Source organism: Montipora foliosa, chromosome 10, assembly GCF_036669935.1.
Source record: "Montipora foliosa isolate CH-2021 chromosome 10, ASM3666993v2, whole genome shotgun sequence".
NCBI classification, from domain to species: domain Eukaryota; kingdom Metazoa; phylum Cnidaria; class Anthozoa; order Scleractinia; family Acroporidae; genus Montipora; species Montipora foliosa.
Genome location: NC_090878.1, coordinates 24,547,613 through 24,556,624, shown reverse-complemented (window position 1 = coordinate 24,556,624; position 9,012 = coordinate 24,547,613).

The window sequence follows — 9,012 nt, the reverse complement described above, 5'->3', positions numbered from 1 at the left end:
TAAGAAATAAATGAATAAACAGAAATCACTTACCTTTTGAAACAAGTTCAGCATAGTTTTCGGCCACCACGAACTTTTTCTTCGACCTGTCCTCACTCCAAACTTTAAAAAGGACCTACAGGAATAGAATAATCACATTTGAAGGTCGCTCAGTTGGCATGCTCACTTGAGTGGAAAATATGAATAATTCAAACAGATGAAGAGACTATAAATCAACACCTATATCATGAAAAGATTAGCATAAAAGAGATCACTGTTTTCTTCTGGAAAATATTTTCGCTGTGTTAGCGAAGGATGACTTCAAAAAGGCACAGATTAAACAAAAGAATGTAAAACACACTAACCTTCTTTCCCGACGCCATTTTCAAGCCGTTCCAGAGTGTTGTGCCCAGTCCCTCCCTGTTGCGGCTAGCATTACAGCCCCGCTAAAAATCCCGGCTCAGTTTGACAAATTGTTACTGTCCCCGTCCTCCCGGGGAAATACAGCGTTACAAAGGCGTTACTCCACGGCTATGTCCCCGTTACTCCCCCGCTATGTCCCGGAGGTTGGGGGGCCGTGGTTTACATTGACTGGTGCATTACATAACCTGATTGCGCAGGGTTGATTAAAGTTGGTAGGACCTTTTCTAACCGGAGAGCAATGGCTTTTGCCGCGATCTTATAATCTACATCTAGCAGGGATATAGATCTCCAGTTCTTTAAATACTGAATGTCCTTATCTTTCTTTGGGATCAATGAGATAATCCCATGTCTTTGGGAAATTCATAGCTGCCCTGTTTTGAAAGCATGTTTAAAAGTATTAACAACGTAGCCACCAATAATATCCCAGAGAGCACAATAACATTCTTTTGTTAGCCCATCAGAGCCAGGAGATCTGTTGTTTTGCATATTTTTCAAACCTTTGGTGCATTTTGTTAATGTCAACTCTCCCTCACATGTGCTAGCCATCTTGTCAGTTAGTCTAGAATCTGTCCAAAAATTCGATCTTTTGGAATTAGAGCAAAGAGGAGCGAAAAAATGATGTAGTGGAACAATTGATAGTGTGATCAAAGAAAGTGCAACCTTAGTATCGTGTGGATTGATGTAAAGTAAGCATATGATTTGATTACAGTGCAACATGCCTTACCGTGACCACTTAGCAAAGTTTCACATTTTGACAACCTTCGTGTAAATACGTCAACTCGACAACCCATGCAGTGGTGTTCAAATTTCAACCGTATGAACTTTGCTAGGAGGCATTACTGTCAATGAAATTTGCACACCCTGATTGGTGGATAATTTGAAAAAGACTGTGTCAGGTGGCCACAGTAGGGTGCGTCGTGTCGCACTGTAATCATGACTGGCTGAACGAAATGATGATAACACATCATTTCCCAATGGGGGAAAAGGAGGGAATTCGCTGCTTGACTTCATGTTGAAACACAAGAATTGTTGTAGGAACAAAGCTGGGGTATGGACAATCAGGCATCATTAAAGTCAACAAAGTACTCCCTCAAGGTGTCTCTCTCTGCCCCTGACTCTTCACTCTCTGTTTAAATCCTGTAGCATGGCTGATGAAATCTAGAGAAGGGTATACGTTATCCAAGCCGATAGATGATAGGATTACACACCTACTGTATATAGACGACCTAAAGGTGCTTCCTTCAAGTGGGAGCAAAATGAATACTGAATACGGTTGGCGCAATGAAAGATCTGTACATGTGAATCCTAAGAAATGTTCGACAGTCATTGTCATGAGAGGAACTCGATGATGTCAAGGTAGATGAATCGACAGTTCTGAAGAACTTGAAAGAAGATGAACAGTACAAGTTTCTTGGGATACTCAAAACAGTAAGACAACTTAGCATTGAACAACGTGGCGAATACATTCTTACGAGGAATGTCAGTGATCTGGTCCAATTCGCTATCGGACTACAACCGTGTCATTGCATCAAACCAATTTGCCTTACCAGCATTGACCTACCAGATGTGGTCGCAGCACTGGGCTATCACAAACCTCAGAAAGATTGACAGAGAGGCTCGCAAGATCATCTTTATAAACAGCAGAGGGGAACACTCAGAAAGCTCCACAGCAGTCTTATACCACCTAAGGGAATATGGGGGAAGGGGACTCCAATCAGTGGAGTCAGTATACTAGGATCTAAAGATCAAAAGTGCTGTGAAATTATACATAAATGCAGACCCAGAAGTGAAAACAGTGAGAAGATTGGAAGAGCATGCTGTAACGACAGGTAACATCTCTCTTGTGAAATGTGCCAAAGATTTCCTGAGGAACAAGGATTGCCTCTCAATTTGGAATACCCAGAACCCTCTGCCTGCATGGAGGAGAATGGTATGAATGTACATCATACAAAGATGAGAGAGTTTTTAGAGTGTTTATTGAAAAGCTTAAAGATCTGCAGATCGTAGATAAGATTCCAGTGTGGCATTCTCCTGTTCAACGGAAACTCAAGTATGAAAATGGAAAGGTGGGCCTCGGTGGCTGGTGTAAAGAACTGGATCAAGTGATGAGGGAGCTGATGGGAAAGATCCGAACAGTGGTATTGGAAAAGATGAAGAAAGCGATCATTTCAAGTACTTTGAATATGGCACGAACATTTAAAGTGCATGTGCGATAGCACGCCCTGGCCAAGGCATTGAAATATCAATTTAATAGTTTAAGTTTATTGATAGAATAATTTATATTTCCTGATAATTTTTTGGCCTATTTTAAGCTTTCAAAATATAGATACATTACAACTGACCTAGATCACGCCCAATAGTATAAGATATCAAATTAATTCTTTAGATTCAGTGTTAAGGATATCACTGACGTGATGGGCGACAACTTACGGTTTTTTTAGTTTAAGTTTTTAAAAGACTATATTGGGAAATGAATTAATTAGTTAATTAATTAAGCGGGATTTATCGAATCGGTTTAATTGAGAGTCTTTTAGATTTGCCCTAATATTGGGCCTGTCATAGGCCCAGGCCAACATGTTTTTAGGTTTTAGCAGATACTGTTAAATATGTTAAATTACCGGCCTATAGCCTACGCCTTAGATGCCCTATAGAGCCTTGGCCTCTTATTATAGCATTCATATGTATTAACTGCCCATAATAATAATAATAGTAATAATAATAATAATAATAATAATAATAATAATAATAATAATAATAATGTTGAAACAGAAGATCCAGGCAGGTGGAGTTAAGATCAAAAGATACGACAAGAGATGTCAACAGTTCAAACAGAACCACCTGTTTAGAACCAATCAGAAGCTGTTCTACAAAACACTAGATGGAAAGGAACGAGTAGAAACAGTGTTTCCTGATCCCACAGAAGCAACCTCCTTCTGAAGCAAGATCTGGTCGGAGGAAGTCGATCACAACGAGGGAGCATCTTGGCTTGAGGGTGTAGAGGTGGAGCTCAGTACAACAGAGGTGCAAGAAGATATCAGCATCACTGTGGAGGATATTAGAAATGGAGTGAGCAAGATAGCCCCGATCTTGTTCAGGGGTTCTGGTTTAAGGAACCGACAGGATTGCACTCTAGATTCAAGAATGCTTGCAAGACTGTGTATGTCAAGGGAATGTACCAGAGTGGATGGTCAGGGAATTAACAGTTTTCATAATAATAATAATAATAATAATAATAATAATAATAATAATAATAACTATAATATAGTATGCCATTACACTGCGTTTCAATGGTTCACAAAAATTACAAATTACATTTAGAAAAATTACATGTTATTTCAGTATGTAAAAATATGCAAGAATATGCAGAAATGCTTATATACAAAATATTTATATACAAAAAGATACAATAGAGTTTATAAATTAAAAAGATAGGTCTTAAGTTGAGCTTTAAAAGAATTTGTGGAAACAGCAGTTTTAAGTTCCATGGGAAGTTTGTTGAAAAGTTCCGCTGCAGCTACTTGAAAGGACCTGTCGCCATAAGTATTTGTATTAGATCTAGGGACAGTGAGGAGGTATGTGGTACCCCATCGTTGATTTCTGGATGGCTTGTACTTGGTCAACGGTTCGGAAATATAGGAAGAATCTCATCAATTTTCTCAGAGATTGAATAACAGGAGGAGATGTGGACAGCTTCGGTTTTTCCTGCATTGCAGCTGAGGCCATTAGAGGCGCACCAGGCCATAATATCCTTTGTGCAGAGTTCAACTGAAGATAGAACAAGTTCGCGGCTTTTAGGATTTAGAGATACAGCTGTGTATCATCAGGACATATATTATGCAGTTCAGCCCATGGGCAGCAATGATCTCCTCTAACCGTGCGAAGAAAAGGGAGAACAGAAACTGACCAACGACTGATCCTTGTGGTACCCAAAGGAAACAGGCAACTCAGAAGATTGAGTATCATTGATGATCACTGATTGAACCCAGTTGGTGAGGTATGACTCAAACCATGAAAGCACTTTCCCAGTGAAGCCATAGCGGTCGCGAAGTCTTGTCAATAGAGCTCCATGATCAATGGTGTCGAAAGCAGACGGCAGGTCGAGGAGAACAAGGACGACTTCCTGGTGTTGATCTATAGCTTTGAGGATGTCATTGAAGACGCTTACTAGAGCTGTCTCAGTGCTATGATGGGGTCTATACGCTGACTGGAATTTGGGAAGAAGGTCGTTGTCAGCAAGATAATTCATTGTTTGAGTGGCGGCGACTCGCTCGATGGTTTTAGACAAAAACGCAATGTTAGTAATAGCTGGAATATTGTTCATAATCGTGTTTCGATTTTTTCAGTGAGAGATGGGGAACTCCTTTCTTCAGTGCCATAGGAAACACGCCGGTTTGAAGGGGCCCGTTTATCCTGAAATGTCTGGAAATGGTTGGGGCTGCCAAGAATATGATCTCTATAATCAGCAACAGCATGGTGAACTGGAAGACAGTATTGACATCAAGAGGAATGGCTCTCAGGCAGGTGGACATTAGGAGAGGAATTTTCCAAGGTGACTCCTTGTCACCACTACTGTTTATAGTGATCATGTTACCCTTGACCCTAGTACTACGAAAGATGAGAGCTGGATACAAACTGGCAAAGGACATGAAACCCATTAACCACCTACTACGCAGCTAGACTCACTTGTTCAAGTAGTAAGGATCTTCTCGCAAGACATTAAGATGTCTTTTGGGCTCGACAAGTGTGCTGTTCTGGAAATGAGAAGGGGAAGAGAAGTTGGCAGTAGTGGAATATAACTACCTGATAACCAGCATATCAGAGAAATAGAGGAGGAAGGCTACAAATACGTTGGCATCTTACAGTTGGACCAAACACTCAACGCCAAGATGGAAGGCAAGATAACATCGGAGTATATCAGAAGAGTCTAGAAGTTGTGTAGATCAAGACTCAATGGAGGAAGTTTGATCGATGCCATCAATACCTGGGCTGTAGGTGTAGTATGCTACAGTGCGGGGATTGTGGACTGGACAGTGGACGAGGTAGCCAACATGAATAGAAGAACTAGGAAGATCTTGGCAATGAATGGCTGTCTCCACACCAGGAGTAATGTTGCGAGGCTGTACCTGCCGAGAAAGGAAGGGGGAAGAGGACTGATCAGCATCCAGAAGTGTGCATGAAGGGAGAGCAAATCCCTTCATGGCTACCTAAGAGAGAGCACAGAGTGGATGCTTCTAGCTGTATTGAAGGAGAAAGTGATTGTTGAGGAAGAGAGTCTGCAGGACTATGAGAGAAGGAGGAAAGACGAGAAAGTTAAAAACTGGAAGGAGAAAGCCCTACATGGTGCGTTTGTCCAACAAATATCAAATAAAGCTGGAGAGGAGTCTTGGAGATGGCTCAGGAATGGATCCTTAAAAAAGGAGACAAGGTTTGATTCTTGCTGCTCAGGAACACGCTTTAAGAACAAACTCGATCACGTACAGCATAGATAAGACCTCAGAGACACCACTGTGTAGATTGTGTGGAGATGCCACTGAAACAGTACGACACATTGTCAGTGGGTGCAAGAAGCTTGCCCAGAGAGAGTAAAGGAAGTGCCACGACAAGGTGGCCGTGTGGGAACACTGGGAGATGTGCAGGAAGTATGGGATAGAGTGTAATGACAAGTGGTATGACCATCAACCCTTGCCAACCGCAGAAAATGGAGAAGTGAGGATTACCTGGGACGTGACTATCTACACAGACAAAGTGCTGAAACATAATCGGCCAGATATTATTCTAGTGCATAAAGGCACAGAAATGGACACTTATTGACATAGCTGTGCCAGCGGACCAGAACATCACCAGAACTGAAGAGGAGACAGTTGAAAAGTACCAGGAACTAGCATTTGAAATCAGAAGGATTCATGGAGCCTCGAAAGTCACAATAACACCTATCGTGATTGGTGCTCTTGGAAGCATATCAAAAGGTGCAAAGACCTGGTTTGGCAAGCTAGATGTACCTGACGTCCTTGGAAGTGTACAATTATCGGCCATCCTTGGAACTGCTCACCTGTTACGGAAAGTGTTGTGTCTCTAAGCTACGGGGAGTTGCTGAGACACAATAAACATTACCCAGTGGAACAATTGGAGAGAATCAAATTGAATAATAATAATAATAATAATAATAATAATAATAATAATAATAATAATAATAATAATAATAATAACAACAGGGTGTTTGAGAAAGAATTTTACAACGCTTGGAAGTCTTAATAAATACCTTTTACAATCATGTACCTAACTAAAGCATGATTCTTATTATAAATACTATTAAACAGAAAAGTTTTTAATCTTAACAGTACAACATTGTTTGATTGAAAGAGGTAAATCATGCCACATGGCGTCAGCAAGGACCGGCTTTTGTGGTTTTCGTAGCATCAAAGATGAATCAAAAAGCGCAGTGGGATAGCTGCAGAGCTTATATCGGAATAAAGACTCCAGGTCTTCGGAAGAGCTGACTAAAATCAATCGCTAGAATAGCAGCTGCGGGTCTATCTGAACTTGGTTGTTTCCGATTCGGATAGCCGACTTGGAAGCCATTGTAACGGATTGGAAAGAGTGCTTGAATGTGTATTCTTTTGTGGTTTGACCTTTCATTGATTTCAAGATTTTCTTGCCAGCGTCTTGGGCCGTGTCCACATTGACTGAGGTGTCTGCATGGACTCCCGTCATGATGTTGCGGAGCGCTGAATCTTGCGACAAAAATGGGCTTCGTTCAGAAATAGTCGTAAGGACATCAAGGGTATCCTTCATATCGCGCCTCATCCTTGAATTGGTCATGTCCTTATTCTGTTCCCCTGAGTCGTAAAGGACGCCCGTGAACTCCTGCATTGCGCGATTGGTTTCTGCGCAGGTTGACATCGCCAGTAGCCCTGTCAGACATTTTTGCTCTGTCATCCCGTGTCCTCTTGTTAGGCCACCATTTGTTTTGAGGCTGCGCATTAGCACCTGTTCTATAACGAGGTCATTTGATAAGCCTGCCCAGTACCTATCGCTGCGTCGCACCACATTTAAACCTGACATGAATTCTTGGTACAGCTGTGGTTGTTCTTGGGGAAGTTTGATCATGCTTTCGAGATACAAATGTACACATTTCACATAAAGGTTGTGACCAGAAGCTGCCAATAGGGTAACATCTCATCCAAAGCATGCAGATGGAGCGGCCAATTGGCCGTGCGTTCTGCTTTAATAAACCTCCTCAGGATGTCGACCATATCCATGTATTGAACCCAAAGCGCGGCTGTGCGGTTACTCTGGACCAATTTAGCACGATAACTGTTGGCAGATGATTTAATTTTTTCCGGGGCTTGCGATGACTCAGTTTCTTCAGCATTGATTTCATTTTTAATGACCTTCTGGAACAGCTTACAAGCCTCTTGTAGCAGTACTTTCTCTTCGGCTTAAAAAAATTAAATGAGAAGAAAATATCAATATTCAGCACTTTTTATTTTGGATCACCTTCTTGAGCTTGTCATGTAGCAAGGTTAAATTAGGGTCAATATTTTTTATATTTTTTCGAGTTGTTTTGTTGTTGCGCACTTCGTGATCAGGCCAGAAGGATACTGAATAGGAAAATCAAAGCATACATTTACTTACTGTTTGGACCAGCAATGGCTTGTGCGGGTTGGGCTACAGTAGGTCGTAAACTGCTTGACTGATGGTTACCTATAAACAAAATAGAATGATATCGTAAGCACTGGATTTTCTTAGGGCACGCAGTTACACCAAAAAGGACCAGGCCATCGGGAGCACTTACGTTGTTCTTGCATAGTTGGGGAAGTAAGTGGGTGAGCAATGCTATCTAACGCTGTAAGAGGCGTCTCTGTGTAGCCTGAGAAAAAACAAATATTGTTCGCGTTGTTGACATCAAGTAAATAAAACGAACACTTGTCTCGTCCATTGGTGATGGGGCTTGCTCAACCGGGGAGGGTGTCAATCTCGACTTCATGCATTCCTGGAATTATCAATATACCGTTACACGCGTTAATTGTTAACAAACACCAAAATCAGAACGTTTTGACTGCGAAACACAATAACGGTGCAGGCCAGTGCCGTATGCTTGCAAGACGTATTTGTTCTATGGGTTTTGTTCTATGTTGAAGGAGACATTGGTATTGTATCACTCTTTACCTGAATCGCCTACTGCAGCTGAGGCCTGTCCATCGGGATCAGGGTCGGTTTCCATTTCATGGATTTCTGCAAAAAAATAACGTGTTACCAAGAATTTCTCTTAAATTAGAGTAAATCACAATGTTCCTTTTCAAAAATGTCTGACAAAAAGAAAACAAACCTGCAGGTGGTTGTAGGTGCGGTACAGTAACTCCCAGAGCGGCTGAATACAGGAGACAGTTTAAAGCGGCATTGACGATAAAGTGACCACGTACTGCTCGGGAGATGGCCTTACCACTAAGCATGTGGTCGACTGCATTCGGCGCATATATGATTTCCAATATCTCTCGCAGACCAGATTCTGCCGTCAGATGCCCAATAGAGCCTACAAAACTCATCTTGGTATGAAAGGGGCCCAGCCGTGGGATGCAACTGCGGATTTCCCGCTCGCATTTGAAGGTT